We start from the raw sequence: 17,291 nt of genomic DNA, 5'->3' as shown, positions 1-17,291 counted from the left end.
AACACAATAAAGAAGTACAAGATACATGAAGAAAACCACACCAGTGCAGAACATCATCAAAGTGCTTAAAACCAGTGATAAAGGAAAAATCTTAAAAGCAGCTAAACAACCCATCACCCACAGAGAAACAAAGATAAGAATGACAGCTGATGCCCATCAGAAACAATACAAGTCAGAAGATCATAGAGCAACATCCATGAGCAGAATGAAAGAAAAAGTGGCAGCACAAGATTCTATAACCAGTGATATCTTTAAACAAAAGTGAAATAAAAAGTTCTGCAGACATAAAAAAGCACTGATAAAATTGATGATACACAGACCTACAATAAATATTAAAGGAAGTCCGTCAGGCAGAAGGAACAATAACACCAAGGTGAAAATCTGCATTGATATGAGGGAAAGAAGAGAACAGACATGTTAAGTAAGTCAGTGTAAAAAAGAATTTTTTCTTAGATAGCTTTTAAAATTAGCTGTTCCAAGCAAAAATTATAAAACTGTATTGTGGGGGCTATAACACATAGAAAGGAAGTGAATAACAACAGCTAAAGTCTGAAAGAGTAGAAAGAGAATATGCACTGTTGTAATATTCTTACAGAGTACCTGAAAGGGTATATAACATTACTTGAATATATGTGATAGCTTAAATATGTATACTAGAAAATTTAAAACAAACACATTTAAAGTGTATTTAAACACACACACACACAACACACAACAAGAGTTAACAGTTAATAAGTCAATAAGGGAAAGAAAATGGAATCAGAAATAAATATGCAATCCAAAAGCAGGCATGAAAAGAAGAGGAGGAGAACAAAGACCTAGGACAAACAGAACACACAGAGCAACATAAGAGGTTGAAAACCAACCATTTCAATGATCACATTAAATGTAAATAGTCTAAGTTCACCAGTGAAAAGCCAAAAACTGTCAGACTGAATAAAAGCAAGACCCAACTAAATATACAACAGATATTAAAATAATAATAAAGAAATATGATAAAGGTCTTTATGCCACTAAATTTCACAACTTAGATAAACTGTATATATTCTTCAAAAACCAAGCTACTAAAACTCACTCAAGAAGAAAAAGATAGGGGTGCCTGGGTGACACCGTCAGTTAAGCGTCCAACTCTTGGTTTCAGCTCATGACCTCAGGGTTGTGAGATCAGCATGGAGTCGGCTTGAGATTCTCTTTCTCTCTCCCTCTGCCCCTCCCGCTCATGCCCTCTCTCTTTCTTTCTAAAATAAAGAAATTAATCTTAAAAAAAAAAAAAAGAAGATATAGATAAACCTGAAAGACCCATTTTTATTAAGGAAATTAAATTTGAGACTGAGATTATTTCCCTAAAGAAACCAGATGAGTTAAGTGATGAATTCTATAAACATTTAATGAAGAAGTAATACTGTCTTCACAAACTCTTCAAGAAAATAAAAGAGAAGAAAATACTCTATAAATCCAACATTCTGATACCCAGATCAGATAAAAACATAAGCAAACTTTAGATCAACCCTCTCAAACACACAGACATGAGAATCCTAAATACAATTTTAGCATATATATTTCAATAGTATATAAATTAAGGGAATATATCATGACTGATTTTTATCACAGAACGCAATGTTGGTTTTAACCCTTGAAAATTAGTCAATGTAACGCACCATATTAACAGACTATAAACAAAAACCTACAACTAACTTCACATTTAATGGTAAAAGATTGAATGTCTTCCCTCTAAAATTAGAAACAAGGCAAGGATTGGGGCACCTGTGTGACTCGGTCAGGTAAGCATCCAACTCTTGGTTTAGGCTCAGGTCATGATCTCAGCGTCGTGAGATCGAGCCCAGCATTGTGATCCATGCTCTTCCTGGAGTCTGCTTGAGATTCTCTCTCTCCCTCTGCCCCTCTTCCCACTAGTGTGCACATGCGCACACACACTATTTCTAAAAATAAATAGATAAATCTAAAAAAAAAACCCAAACAAGAAAGATACAAGGCAAGGATTACCATTTTCACTATTTCTATTCAACACTGAACTGGAAGGTTCTTAATCAGTGAAGCAAGGCAAGAACAAGGGAAACCATAAGGCACGTCAGTTGGAAATGTCTACGTATGTACACACATGCACAAACACACACACACAACACATTTTACAGTTCAATAATAGGAACCTATATTGAATGACTGCATCTATCTGATTGTCCAAAGTAGGCAAATCTATAGGAACTAACTGGTTGCCAGTGGTTGGGAGAGGAAGGAATGGGCAGTGAGGAAAGGGGAGTGACTATTAACAAGCACAGAATTTCTTTGAGGGTGATGAAGTATTTTAAAAATGAGACAGTCAAGGTGCTTGCACAACTCTGCAAATATACCAAAAGCACTGAATTGTACACTGAATTTTATGCTGTGTAAATTATAGCTTAAAAAGTTTTTATAAAAAATAAGTTATACAAACTCACAATTAAATTATATTAACAGCAAAGGTAAAAATACTCAAAACTCATCACTTCCTTATTATTTTGCCACATTTTTAATATTATGTTCTTGAGGCTATTTATATCTATTTTATTTCTAGGGTAGAAAGACAATCTATTAGTGTTCTTCTGCACACATCTTCTAAGTTCTGAATTCACTGTCATCATGTTGGCAGATTAAAACTGGACACAGAGAATACTGACACCACAAAAATGGGCAACCACTACAAATCGGAGCTTGCATCCTCCAGACAGCTGGCTTTTAATCATTTACAAGTACAACACTGCCTGCTTTACTCCAGCCTCTGCAGCCGGGTGCCATGTGGACTACAGAAGGTAGCCAGGAGTGACAAAATCCTGAGGGGAAATGCATGAGACAATATATTTCTGCTTGACCTTGTAACTATAGAATGACGTCCCTGGAAGGAAAGGAAGGAAGCTCGGTAAATACCTGGTTTGTACACATGATTTGGGAAACACTTTGTTTCAGACTGGAAGCTATAGTCCAAGTGTACTTTGTTGGTAGATTACATAATACTTCATTTCTCTTAAGTGGTTACTCATAAAAAATGGCAAGCAAATAAGAACTACCAGTTTTCTTTTTATGTAGATACACACCTATGTGTCTAACTATTTCTTGCTCTGTAGCAAAGGCCAAGGTAATTAGGTCAACAATTACATTTTTTTTCCCTTTCCCTCAGTGTTGCATTCAGTAAACGGTGGTATTTGTTAATTTTAAGACTTTAGTATAAATAACAACATTTATAAAAGGTTTTCAGAGTCTGGAGAAAAAAAATTAAGGTATTGATTTCTATTACTGGAAGTTTATTTTAGGGGTGCCCAGGTGGCTCAGCTGGTTAAGCATCTGCCTTTGGTTCAAGTCATGATCCCAGGGTCCTGGGGCTGGGCCCAGCACTGGGCTCCCTGCACAGCAGGGGAGTCTGCTTCTCCCTCTCCCTCTGCTCGTGCTCTCTGTCTTGTTCTCTTTCTCAAATAAATCAATAAAATATTTTTTTAAAGAATTTATTTTAATAATTACAATATCTATTTGTATATACTGGAAAGGATTAGGAAATTAAAATTAAGTATTAAATATGTGGTTCCATCAGTTACTAACACTGAAAACACTGAGTGTCCTAGCTATTTATACTTTCTGATCCTCATCTTCCCCATCTATAAAATGGGGTTAATAATTGTACCTACCTTTCAGAACTGTTGTGAGATTAAATGAGATGATCTCTCATAAAAAAATTGCAGTACACTTCCTGGCACTTAATCAGCACTTAACAAATGTTTGCTCTTTATATATTTTGCTGTCAAGATTTAAGTAGGCAATCATAATATTTACTATAGAAATTCTTGGTGGATTTCATTCCAGAAGTACATATCATATTTATTCCCTAAGATTCATTATATTAGTTTTCCCCATGCAATTTCTTTGCATATCTTGTGCATGTGTAGGCAGTCTATTCAGACACAAGACCCGTGCATAACTAGGGGATTATTTGTACTTTAAGGCTTATTGAAAGGGACGGCTGTCCTATGAGGTGTATTTCCTCAAACGCTGTAAAACTGCAAAGGAAGCAGCTCTTCCTCTAGCAGGGCTGCCTTTTATCTTCAGCTGCTTACAAGCCCTCAGAACTCTTCGGGGATAATTGCAAAGTAATGTGTTACAGATGCTTGCTAGGTAATTTACTCAGCTGCCACCACCTGGGGTGATTAGACGGGATTTCCCCTCCTGACACAGGGCCTTGGGAATTTATAGTCTTTTCCCTTTCCCTTCTCTGGTGGTATCACTCTTTTCCCCCAGGGTTCACTAGGACATAAGCCATTTTAAAGTATACAACTAGTTTGCCTATGTGAGGAAATACAAGTAAACAAACTCTATTCAGGCTGGGTAAACTTTAGGGCACAGTCCCTATTTCACCAGCTTGCCTAACCTGAAATATTATCAGACTCTTCTGGACCCACCCAGCTTTAGAGCAGTGCCCTTATCTTTTTGTGTGCCACAGACACTTTGAAAGTGTTATGGGCTGAATTACATCCCTGCAAAAATAGATGTTGAAGTCCTAAGCCCCATATGTCAGAATATGACCTTTTTTTGGAGATAGAATCTTTACAGAGGTGATCAAGATGAGGTCATTAGGAGATAGCATCTTTACAGAGGTGATCAAGATGAGGTCATTACAGTGGGCTCTAATCCATTTAGACTAGGGTCCTCAAAAAAGGGGGCAATTTGAAGACAGACATGCACGCAGGAAAAACGCCGCATGAAGATGCAGGCAGAGACTGGAGTGGTTCATCTAGAAGTCAAAGAATGCTAAAGATTTCCAGTAAACCACCAGAAGTTATGAGAGAGCCACTGAACAGTCTCCCTTATAGCCCACAAAAGCAACCAACCGTTCCAAGGTGTTGGACTTTTAGCCTCCAGAACTATGAGACAATATATTTCTGCTGTTTAAGCCACCAGGTTTGTGACACTTCATTACGGCAGCCCTAGCAAATGACTTTGGAAGCCTATGAAAGCCTCTGGACCCCTTCTCAAATTAACTTTTTAAATATATAAAATAATGTATATAGGATAACAAAGGAAATCAAATACTACAACATTGTTTTAAATTTTTTTATTCAAAAACAACTCTGGGATGTACTCATATATGTACTTATCTATTAATGTATTAGATATAAGATCTAGTGGTGGGTCAAAAAACCAGTGCAATTCTGAAGTATGGTAAACATAAATGGTATTTTGAGGTCTGCAACATATCTAATATGAAAATATCTGTGATTTCTATTAGTTATAGTTGTTGCTACTATTCTATTGCTTATTGTCTATATTCATAGTTGAAAGAAATGCTAAATTCCACTTTGAAATTAGTGTAAGTTAGATCAAGTCCACTGACCACCTGAATTCCCTCCACAGACATCTTGGGGGTCCATGGGCTGCAGGTGAAGAAGTTCAGCTTTCACTGACTCTTCCCTTCTTATAACATCTGGACACTTTGTTTATTCTTACTTGCTCATTCTTCTCTTGATTAACTCCAGTTCCAGGCTATATCTTTCCTGGACACTTCAGTGGTAAGATTCTCCTAAGTCCCACTTTATTCCTCACTACCACACAAAGGTTATTCTCTTCGACCGGACATTGATGTTAGAGTTGTTACCAAAGATTCTCAGAATTTAATATTTCCTCTTGTGTGGGTATAGAGCTTTCTAATGAAATCCCCTAAATGAAGCCCCTGCTTCTTTTCTTTGTTTCCAAATATGGAATATTTGAAATTCAGTTCTTACTGGTATACATTCAACAGAAAGACCATGTTCGCTCATCAAATCTCACCTGCAAAAATCTGTTCTTTTTTCAGCTCATCCCAGTCCCATATCCTTCCACATACGCTAAATGCTCTGTTCTCATCAGCAAGCTATGAGCCCCCTGTGATTCGGACATACCCCAACTCCAGCAAGAACAATGTATGAGATCTCCAAGCTGAAGGAGATCATGGCCTCACAGTCAAGATATCTGGGGACACCATAATGGTGTCCTTGACACCCATCTATCCAGTAATCTGACTCTGCTGTTCTTCTTTACCCTTCACTTCCTGGGCACGTCCTACTATTATACTGCCCATGTGGCTTCTGTCCACGCTCCTTCCTATTCTCCTCTCTCAGAAATCTCCTCCAATCTGCATGCTGGCCTCCCTGGCATGACCCACTGACTTGCCCTGAATTGTCACTGTCAAGTGCTCTGATTCCTGACTGCCTCTCTGACACAGCACTTTTATACTATATGATAGATTAGTCAGGATAATGTCTTTGGCTCCTCATCTCAAGCACTGCTCACTTACCAATTTCAAGATGTTCTGTATTTCTATATGAACATTTTCAGATTCTGTGCATTCCTTCTAGTTGTGCCTTTTGATCCCAGGTACTAAGTATTATATGCACATCATAAACATTATAAAAATCTCACCTTTGTATTTCGTCCCATCTATCCATCATCACATAACTAATGAATATGGTAATTTTTGAAAAAAAATGCACATACACACAGAGACAAACTTAAAGAGAAGCAATTTGGTGTTAGTATTTGGAATTGCTCTGTTTGAGATATACTATTCATTTTGATTTATATTTTTCCCTAAAGTATGCTGATTCTTCAAGCGGTGTTTAGTCATTCCTGAAGAATATGTCTCAGCTTTCCTGTTTTTGAATTGTTCACATTTGTTCCTGCCAAATTTCCTATTCAAGGGAATCAAAATAACATAATTTTGATCTGTCATTTGTGACACAATAAGGGCTCTCTTACTTAAGTGTGCCCAAAATACCAGATCCACGGCTGGAAACTTTTATTTTCATTCTACCAGACACCATACAGTTTTAACTTCATTTTCTGCTTAATTCGGATTATAAATACATTTCTTCAACCTCTATTTTAACATCATTTTTCCTGTGTCCATTCATCTACCCATCCACCTATGGAAGGTCCAACACAGAATATCTATCTTCAAAGCCTATACCAGCCTGATGTATTAATGCCTCTAGAGAAAATCCAAAATGATAGTGACTGTTCTCAATATGTCCTATACAATTGCTCAGCAATTCAGTTTTGTTTTTATTATTTTGTTAGCTCTTTCCCTTCTCTGTAGCAGCTTTAAAAAATATTATAATCTCCTAAATATCCTTTTTCCTATGCTTTCAGCATATTACATGAATATCTTTTCAAAGAGAAAACAAAAATATCACTTGACCTTACATCAAACCTATAAATGTATCTGTATCTTCATGAAGACTGCATTATTTAACGTTTGTTAACAATGTAAGAAGCAACTATCCACGTAAAGATGATGCATTTATCTGTGTTCTGAAGGACTCTTCTCTTTCATCTCTTCATGGTTCTTGCTTCACCGATACCCTTGCTTAGAGCACACACTGTCCGTTTCCTATGCCTATCCCATTACCACGACTGCTTCCACAGAAGTAATACAATCTACAGGGAAGTACCTGGGACTCTGCCTGCATGTAGGTAGGTAAAGAGGCAGTCCTGGGGAGTTACCATAAACTTCCTGACAGCAACACTCTTTCAATGATTGCATGAGTTTCTGCATAAATAGCCAGCTTCCAACCCCTTAGGGTGGGATAACTTTGAGGCAGGTTCTACAGAGAATCCTACAAACTATAGTGTAATTGAGCCTCAAGTGGCTATGGTGATAGCATGCTCAATAACACTCTCTGATTGGCTTCTTTGCCTTACTTTTTTATCTACCTACTGGTGGATTCTAAGATTACCACCCAGATAAACTACTTGCATGGAACTCCTTGGCTCAGGGTCAGTTTCTGGGGCCCAACTTCAGAAAGCTGATTCTAGGAAGCTGTCCTACAGAACAGGATTCTAGAACTGGATTAACTGCAAGCCAGGCCACTGCTAGTATTAAGTGGTAGGATGAGACAGCCTGTGGTTCCTGGAGCATGATAATCTGTAGCGGTGTCAGATCGGGTATGAGTGGAAGAGGGTGCACTGATGTATTCAGTAGCTCTAGAGCCTGTTCCTTGACAATATGGAGTTATTGGCTTTTGTTGATAGACATAGAAGCTCTAATGGAAGAATACAGATCAGCCAACTCTGAACTCAGATTACAGTGTAAAAACCAAAAGTCATCCATAGCAATATTTAAAGAGACCTTTATTCACTATAGTCAGAGGGCAGGCTGAAAATCAGGAATTGGATTTGATTGTGAGAATTCTGGATTTAAAAAGGATGCTGATAGTCTAGCTTTTGGGGAAAAGACAGGGCCCAAATAGGAATGTATTGAGATTCTGAGACTGGAGTTGCAGACATAAGAGTGGATACAATTAAAAACACAAAATTTTCTGATTCCCCTACACCCTCTGTGCTGGGAAAAGTGGACTCTTCTTCATAGAACACCTGTCCCACACTGCCTAGAGATTTTGCAAAGCTCTCAGCTGAAACAAACTCTTTATAATATGGCACTTGTCTTCTCAAGATACGTCCCCATCTCTCCTCTTTGCTTTTAGAGTAATAAGAACAACCACGCCTCAACAGTGTTCAAGCAGGGGAGAACTGTCCTGAATACTCAGAGAAAAGAATTATTCAGCATGAGAGAACTAGATATATAATGTACAAACTGGCAGAACCAGCCAAAAATACCTGGGGAGAATCTTGAGGGTGCTGGGGCAGAGAAGGCAGGATATAAGACTGGGCTGGAGAGTTTACTGATGAGGGAACATTCTCTGGATTTAGCATTATGGCAAGGATCATTGGAGCCAGTGATAGCATGCTGCTAGAAGACCTCTTGATGTTTAAAACAATGATGGCCTAGAGTAAAATGGTAGGACTGCTAAAATGTCTTGACGTAGTAATAAAGAGGAGCCTAAAGTACTTGGACAGCTTGACATAAAAGGCTGATTTACTACTTAAGTCCAGTGACCTGTCAGCTACCTATAATCGCCAGGAAGGCTTCAAGGACACTGCTATCCTTAGAGTGACAAAAAATTCACTAGTAAATAGGTACCAGAATGGTTCAGAAGCTCAGTGGTAGCTGTCCTTTATAGGTCATAGTTGATAATAAGAGATGTTGCTATGAAATAAGGCTCCCTAATGTTCATATAAAATATAAAAGGATTCGGGAATGGCATAGGCCAACTGGTGGTATTTAGGCATCAGAGGCAAGCTGGACATTATAACCATAGTAATGATACTTATCCTAGTATCATAATAATAATTTTGGCAAGGCCAAACGGCAATGAGTAGGTCTTGACCTGCAGGGGATCCATGGCAATGCCAAAGAGACCACTGTGTTTCCAGGATGAAGACAAATGGGCATCCACTCTAATAACCGCTGGACTTTTATGTCCAAAAACATGAAGAAAGGGTGTCCAGGAGGCTCATGTCAGTGGCTACAATGGAAAAATCACATTAAGCCACTTCTCAACCCACAGCCCAATAAATGAATGGGCAACCAGGTACTTTAAAGGAAGAAACCTACAGGCAATATCAAGCATATAGTTCCTATATTAATACTTCCAAACAGAGCCTCTGGCCATTTACCAGAGGAAATGTACATTGGGTAAAAGGAGAATACCCAGTCTTGCGGGGACATTAAATACAAAGTCTGAGCTAATGCTGGTATCAGGAAACTTCAAATCTCATTACAGCCTTCCTAATAAAATGAAGTCCTAGCATAACTCCATCTCACAGTGGGTATGCACACCTACCTACCCTGGGTGTAAAATTGTGATACATAAATCAGGCAGCTGGAAGAATCCTCATACTGATTTCTTAAACTGTGAATTAAGATGCATTATTAAACTGCCCCAGGTTCCACATGGCAAAGGTAGTAAATCAGAAAAGTAATAATGCATTTGAGGTAGATGAGAGAGATTAGTAGCACTTCTCAAAGGCTTAAAATTTGACTCACTAATGGAGGGAAAAGAAGATTTCATTGCAATGGCCAGCTACATATGTATATGCAACTTAAAAATGGACAGGTGCCACACCACAGCCCCACTCAGGGCAGTCCATGAAATAAGAAGAGGGGAAGTCTTCTCAGTGGGCAGAGTTTTGAGCAACATACCTACTCAGTGACTTGATCTGGAGGGAGAAACGGTCTCGGCTGAAGACAGGCATAGACTCAAAGGCAGTGGCAAATGGCTTGGTCAGGGCCTGAAAGGAACGAGAACGCAAAGTTAAAAACAAGGAGTATGGGGGAGAAGAATATGGGTGCATCTATGGAAACAGAAGCAAAGTGTGCCAATATGTGTCACATCAAGTCAATTCTCAGAAGAGAACATCCACCAAAAGGTGGCTCTGTATAATGGATGACTCATGCAGTGGATATCAGCCACGCTGGTGTTGGCACAAGAGTTCTGGAAGAGAAAAATCATAATGGCAGAGATGGAGGCTATGCACATGTCCAGAATCATGGGCGCTTCTCATCAACGCTGACCTAGCTGCTGCCACTGTTGAATGCCTAACATATCAGCACTGGAGACCAACACTGAGCCCTTGGTATAGTTCTATCCCTTGAGGAGACCAACTAGCCACTTGGTGGCAAATTGTTTGGAACAAGTCTATACCACCTGGGAAATACCAAGGATTCATATGTATCTCTGGTATGAGTTTTCCTTCCCTGCCCACAGAAGACCAGCTGGCAGAACTGTCCAAGAGCTCGCAGAGCATCTTGATTGAACAACATAGGATCCCACCTAATATCACCTTAAACCTCCTAGACTATAAACACAGGTAAGAAAGGAATCAGGACTGCCACAGACACTGTTCTGCTCTTCATGCCTTATAGAGTTCTAGACAGTATGTAGATATTTGACTGATAATTATTAAAAGAAAAAGGAAAGCATTTTGAAAAAAAGCTCTCTTCAAGGATAAGTAAAAGTATATTTCATGTTCTTCTGTATGAACTAACTATACATTAAGTTCAGTGACAAACACACTAAGTCTTTTAGATGATAGTTTCCAAGAATAAGTAAAACAAGAATATTAGTGAAAAGGATCATAGTGTAATGTAGTTCTGTGTTTTTGTAATAGAAAATATTAAAAACTCTCTGCATGTCTATTAATAAGTAATCAGTTAAATATATCTCCTACACATTGAATGTTTCTGTCCACCCAAAATTCAGGCATTGAGAAACCTAAATCCCACTGTGATGGTATTTGGAGTTGGGGCCTTTGGAAGGTGATCAGGTCAAGAGGGTAGAGTCCTCATGAATGGCATGGGTGCATTCAGAAGAGGCCGCAGAGAGCTCCCTAGTTCTTTCTGCTGTGTAAGGAAACTGTGAGAACCACGAAGTGGGCATTCATCAGACTGCTGGCACTTTGTTCTTGGACTTCCAGACTCCAGAACTGTAAGAAATAAACTTCTGTTCTTGAAGCCTGGGTAATCTATGGTATTTTTGTTATAGCAGCCCAAATGGACTAACACAATATCCAACAATGGAACACTATGAAGACCTTAAAAGGCTGAAATTGCTTTCTATTACTGATATGGAGAGAAGTCTATCCATGATACACTGTTCAAAGGTGAAAAATCTGTTTATATACCAGTATTAACATTATAGTTCCATTTTAAGCAATAAATATATATATTTATAGATTCACTTTTTAAAACTTGAAATAATAAATGACTTTCAAAGGCAGTTAACCTGGGTTTAGGTTGGGAATTGAAGAGTACCTTTAGATTCTAATTTCTATATGTTTGTATTTCAATTTTCTAGAGAAAGCAAAATAACATTTATAACCAGAAAAACACTTTTTTTTTTTCATTTTTAAAAGTCTAAGGATAAAATTTAACTCCAAGGCTATGGTGGAATCCCTCAGCAACATTAGTTTATAAATCATGCCCTTTCTTTCCAAATTCACTATTGGTTGTTTACTCTTTCCAATTAGCATCTAGACGTGCTCTAGTCTCTTTCATGTTATCCTTCTACCATACCTTACACTTGCAAGAACCCCTCCATCCCACCTCACCTTCACAACCTGACATCCCGAATTCACTGCTTCTATGTCCTCACTGCTCTTTTATTCAACAGTCCACAGTGATGTGTTTCTGCCTCTAAAAAACTACAGACTTTGCTCTCACCAAAGTCAGCAAAGGCCTCCTTATGGATAAACCCAACTGATAATTTTCTGTTGTCTTATTTGAACTTTCCGTGGTGCTTGCCTCTGTTAACTGCTTGAATTTCTTTTTTTTTCTATTGAATTCCATGATTTTAGTTTTCCTCTACCAATATAGTTGCTCCTTATTATTAACTTTCAGGGATTCCTTTCATCTTCTTGTCCCTTAAATGAATTTCATCTTCAACTTAACTACTTTTATCTTTGAAAAGAGCAAAATGGATGGAGAATATATTCTAGAATTAGGAAAAACCTGGGTTTGCCTCTTGGCTCCCTCACAAGCTTATTAGGAGACTCACAGAAGGCAGCTTAGACCTTCAGGCCCTCGTGTTCTCTGTAATAAAATGGGAAGCAGTCTTCTTGTAAGGTTGTTTTTAGCATTAAACACTCACAACTATGAATGCCACATAATAAATATTTAATAGCTGGTAGCTGTTATTACTCTGCTTTTATAATCTCTCCAGGGTAATTTCTACTCTCCAATTTTGATGTATAAACTAATGACCACCACCTCTTTTCTCTCCAGCCCAAACTCTCTCTTAAATTTCTAATCCAAACTGACGATTGGACATTTCTACTAAATACCTCATGTCATAAAAACCAACATCCAAATGTAATCTTTAGCTCTCTGCCACTCCTCTTAAAAATCTGTGTTTCTCTTTTAGAACGCATGGTGTCACAGCCACTCAGTTTTCAAAATCAAAACCTGGAAGCTATCGTTCCTAGTCCCCTTTTTTATCTTTTTACATATTTAGTCATTAAACCTTGCTGATTCTTCCTCCCAAATATTTGTCACCCATTCATCCACTTAGGCCTTTTCACCATCTTAGCTTATGACATTATCAACTCGTACGTTGGTGATAGCAAGAGCCTTTTAATTGATCTTTTCTACGTCCAGGTTCACATTTTTCTTTCTCCCTGCTCTTTCTGTCATCTATTCATACACTGTAACTGCTAACTGTCCCTATGTGCTTAAAATCTTTTGACAACTCCTACATTTTGGCCTCATCTGTTACCACTACTGTCATTACAGCCTCCTCACTGCCAACCCCACCTGCGCTGCATCTATACTAAACATTGTTAAATTTCTCTAGCAAGTTGTGTATCTCCAACCTGTAATCCCCTACTTCCTCTCTTCAGTCTACTTGCTGGACTTCTTCCTTGGCTGAATTGGCCTTACCCTTGAAACCTGACCACCTGAGGAAAGATCCATTCCCAAATCTTAGCTGGTTTCCCCCAACATCATTTGCTCCCATAGCAACCTATACACCTCTATGAAAGCACTTACTTCAGGAAATATAATTTTCTGTTTCGTGTCTACCTTTTTTTCTCTGAACCAAAATTTACCAATTCAGGTCTGTTTCTCCTCTGAAGCAATTTTTTCAAACAAATGTGAGATGGAACAACCCAGGATGCTCATTAATGATGCATATTCCTGAGTCCCACTTCTGGTTTAATGTTGCAAAGGGATCAACTGTTGCAAAAGCATCAAAGATGTCAAAAGCATCACATCTTTCCTCCCCCCACAAAACCTAATAAAGAAGTAGTATCATAATAAAAAATGGCATTGTTACATTATAAGGCAACAAGGACAGAAAAACAATAGAGAGGAAAATGGAAGATGAATTTATTTTGACCAATTTTTGGAAGATGGGAAGCAAATGGTGAAGTGATAACTATCTTAGCACAGTGAAAGAACTTAAAATTTTAGTGCCAAGAGGAGAACACTGACCATAAATGACCCAATTTTCTCTAAAAACTGTCTGAGAAGTTTAGCACTTTAACCATTAGACTGAGCTGAAAATAGAGAATACTGGAAAACCTACATTAAAAGTAGTTGAATAACTCTATTCCATTTGACAGAGTTAGATAACTAAGCTTTTTTCTCCTAATTCCACATGTGTATGTGGAATACATACACATAATACACATAATACATGTGTATGTATTATTTTACAGAGCGAATTCTGAGAAGATGGTAGCGCAGGAAACACGAGGAGTCTCTCTCCCTCCCCACACACAAGTGCACAGGCAGAATCGACCTAATGAAATCATTTCAGAACTTGGGAGTCTGTAGAAGCCTTGTAACTTCCAAGTGAAAGCTTGGGGATAAACTACAGTTCATTTCAGTCTCAGGTCAGCAGTGGTTGCCTATCCTCCATCAGCCCACGGCAGACAAACTTGGTGTATGTTGCACTCCACTCCTCCATGCCCTTGGCTGAAGCAGCTTTGAGGGGATTTAAATGGGTGGCACCTTTCCCTCTCCACTACCCCCGCCTTGATTTTTCCCTTTTCCTCCTTTTAGAAGCCAGATATTAATGACTAGGACATTCAAAAGCAATTGCCTATACAGAAGAAATTAGGAGGTCACTGTGCATACTCTGGGATAGGCATGGTCTCAGAAAAAAACCCGAGATCTTAAGTTCACACCTCAGATTGATCCTCAGAATGCAGCTAGCCTACAACAACCAAATCAAAACAGGAGAGAAAAAAAAAAAAAAAACAGCAGCAGCAAGCCCTAGGGAAGGAGAGAGTCTGATTACCAGAGCTAACCACGTTATTAGATGTAAACGACCAGTTATTGACCAAAATGCAAAACAAAAAAGAACAAATAAACAAAAGGTATAAAAAGAAATGAGAAAGTATGGCCCATCCAAGGAGAAAAAAAACAAAAAAAAATGAAGAATGGAAATCATCTGTAAGAAAGACCAGATAGAGGACCTACTACACAAAGACTAAAATATCTATTGTAAAGATCTTCAAAGAACTAAAGAAAGATTTGGAAAAAGTAAATGATGTATGAACAAAACTGAAATACCAATAGAAAACTTAAAAAGAAACAAAGAAATTCTAGAACTAAAAATACAATAACAAATAAAAATTTTACTAGAGGGATTTAAAGGTAGCTTTAAGCAGTCAGAAGAAATAATCAGTGAACTTGTGGATACGACAACTGAAATCATTGAGTGTGCAGAACAAAAAGAAAAAGATTTAAGAAAAGTGAAGTGTAAGGGACCTGTAGTAAGTACACTATCAAGAAGACCAACATGTGCACTGTGGAAGCCCAGAAGGAGAAGAGAGAAAGACGTGGTCAGAGAAATTATTCAAAGAAGTAATAACCAAAATTTTCCCATATTTGGTGAAGACATGAATATAAATACCTTGCCTGAATCCAAAAAGCTAACAAACTTTAATTTTTTAAAGCTATAAGAAATATCCTCAGAGTCAGAAACAAAAAATTGCATTAAATAAAAAAGTAAAAGCAAAAAAAAAAAAAAAACACGAGGAAATGTGAATCAGATTTTGAACAGCATCACAAAAGCTCGAAGATAGTAGAGCTGTGCTTTCAAAATTTTGTGAAAAATTCTTTCCATCCTACAATTCTATGCCATATCAAACTTTCAGTCAAGTGTGATGGTAGAACAAGAAGCAGTTAAGCATACAAAGAATTCTTTGTCAGGCAGTTACTGAAAAATATACTTCAATAAAATAAGTATACAAACCAAGAAAGAGAAAAAGCTTCTTCTCCAAAGCAAGAATCTGATTGGCTCGGCCTAAGTCTGGAATGTACTTCTTTCTACTTCCATCACCCATGAAAATGGGAGGCAGGGTCATGGTACACAATTTCGTGCAGAATCCCTCACATGGAATTTTGGACCGAGAGTATAAAAGAAAAAGCAGCTCTTTGTGGTTTAAGCAGCACAACAACATCACTTACAAGCAAAGAATCTGAATTCCCAAAATGGTAATTAACTTGCTCAAGGTAATACAATTTGGTAGTCGTGAAAACAGGACTAGAATTCAGGTTCTTTAATTCTTAATTCAATCCTTTTCCAACTTCGCTAGCACTGGAACAAGAACTCCACTCAGGTAGAATTTGCAGCTACCAATTAACACTAGTCTCACATCGTAGTAGGTAACATACTAAGGAAATAAAACAGTATAAATTCAGGTATAACAAATGTTTGCCATACTGTAGTTTGACTCTTTCACATACATTTTATTTAGAAGATCACTATATCCTGGGTGGTAACCAGGATCAGATTAGGTAAACAAAGAGATAATGTAATTAAAAGTTAATGTTTATAGTGCTTGCTTTACCATTAGAAGAATATAAAAAGAAAAACCACCAAGGACCAGAACAGTTTCACTGAGCTCCGGGGAGTAACTTAAAATTTGATCTAAGTTGTGAAGAGTGGGTAAGTTTAGTATAGCAACAGAGGAAAGTTGAGGGATTCTAGGCAAGGAAATGTTCTAAAGCAACAGGGGAGAGATGGGGATTGGTGTATTTTGGGCTTCAGTGGGCAGAAATTTTGTAAATTATAACTGGATGAAGCAGAGAGATTCTGTTGTCAATTTTTGGCTTAAGGGTAACAATTTAAAGTTATAAAATAGGTTAACACACACTTTAGAATTCTTGGTGTTTAGCTAAATCATACTGCATTCAAGTCATGGTGTTAGGTGTTTTTGCCAGTTCCTTGTGGTTTTTCTAAAGTTTTGAACAGAATAAAAGGTCAAAGTTTTCTAAAAGCTCCAAGATGTTATTGGAAACATATGGCAACATAAATGGCTGGAGCTACAAAGCATGTTACCCTTTTCAACCTATTTATGGTTTAAAAATAGCAGAATCTGATTTTCAGATGAAGCAATAATCTTTACCATGAAAGTAAGGAGGAGTAAGCATATCCTTATATGCCCGCTGTGTAAATTATTTCTGTGAAGACAGACCTTCAGTCTTGGACAAGAGGGAAAAAAAATCAATATTAATCCACTCATTCTTGTAATGGAAGGATGTGGTCATATAAAGTAATACTGGCTAGCTCAGGATCACAGTCTGAATTGGAAGACAGATGCTATACGTTTGCTGTGGAAACAACAGACCGTAACATTGTATTTGATATGGAAAAATCAATCACAGTGTTACTAGCTAGAAACTGCTCCACTTCGAGGCAAGAATACAAAGGACCTCAAGCTGTTGTTAAACAGAAGAGGTTTCATGATTATTTAATCACTTGAGAGGCCAAACCAATTAAAATATCATCTGTCAATACTTTTTTCTAGGATTTGATTTCAGGAATAATAAATGTTTTCTCAACATCTATTGTCTTGACCTAAATGATGACATAGAGAAATAAAAACCATCAGGAGCAAGTTCACATTTTCCAGCAGGAAGTGGT

The 17,291-nt window shown here is 37.7% G+C and overlaps 1 long non-coding RNA gene across 1 annotated transcript in view; it reads right to left on the bottom strand.

The window, feature by feature from the left end:
- Window positions 1–10,019: 10,019 nt before the first annotated feature.
- The window catches only part of LOC123790408 (uncharacterized), a 238,605-nt gene continuing 231,333 nt past the window's right edge, over window positions 10,020–17,291 (bottom strand). Inside the window, exon 6 of the long non-coding RNA XR_006779076.2 lies at window positions 10,020–10,149. This is a non-coding gene — a long non-coding RNA (uncharacterized LOC123790408). The remainder of the gene's footprint in view (window positions 10,150–17,291) is intronic.

This window comes from Ursus americanus, chromosome 5 (genome assembly GCF_024610735.1).
Source record: "Ursus americanus isolate L20-20 chromosome 5, mUrsAme1.1.p, whole genome shotgun sequence".
NCBI lineage: Eukaryota > Metazoa > Chordata > Mammalia > Carnivora > Ursidae > Ursus > Ursus americanus.
This window is presented reverse-complemented; position numbering and strand designations above follow the sequence as displayed.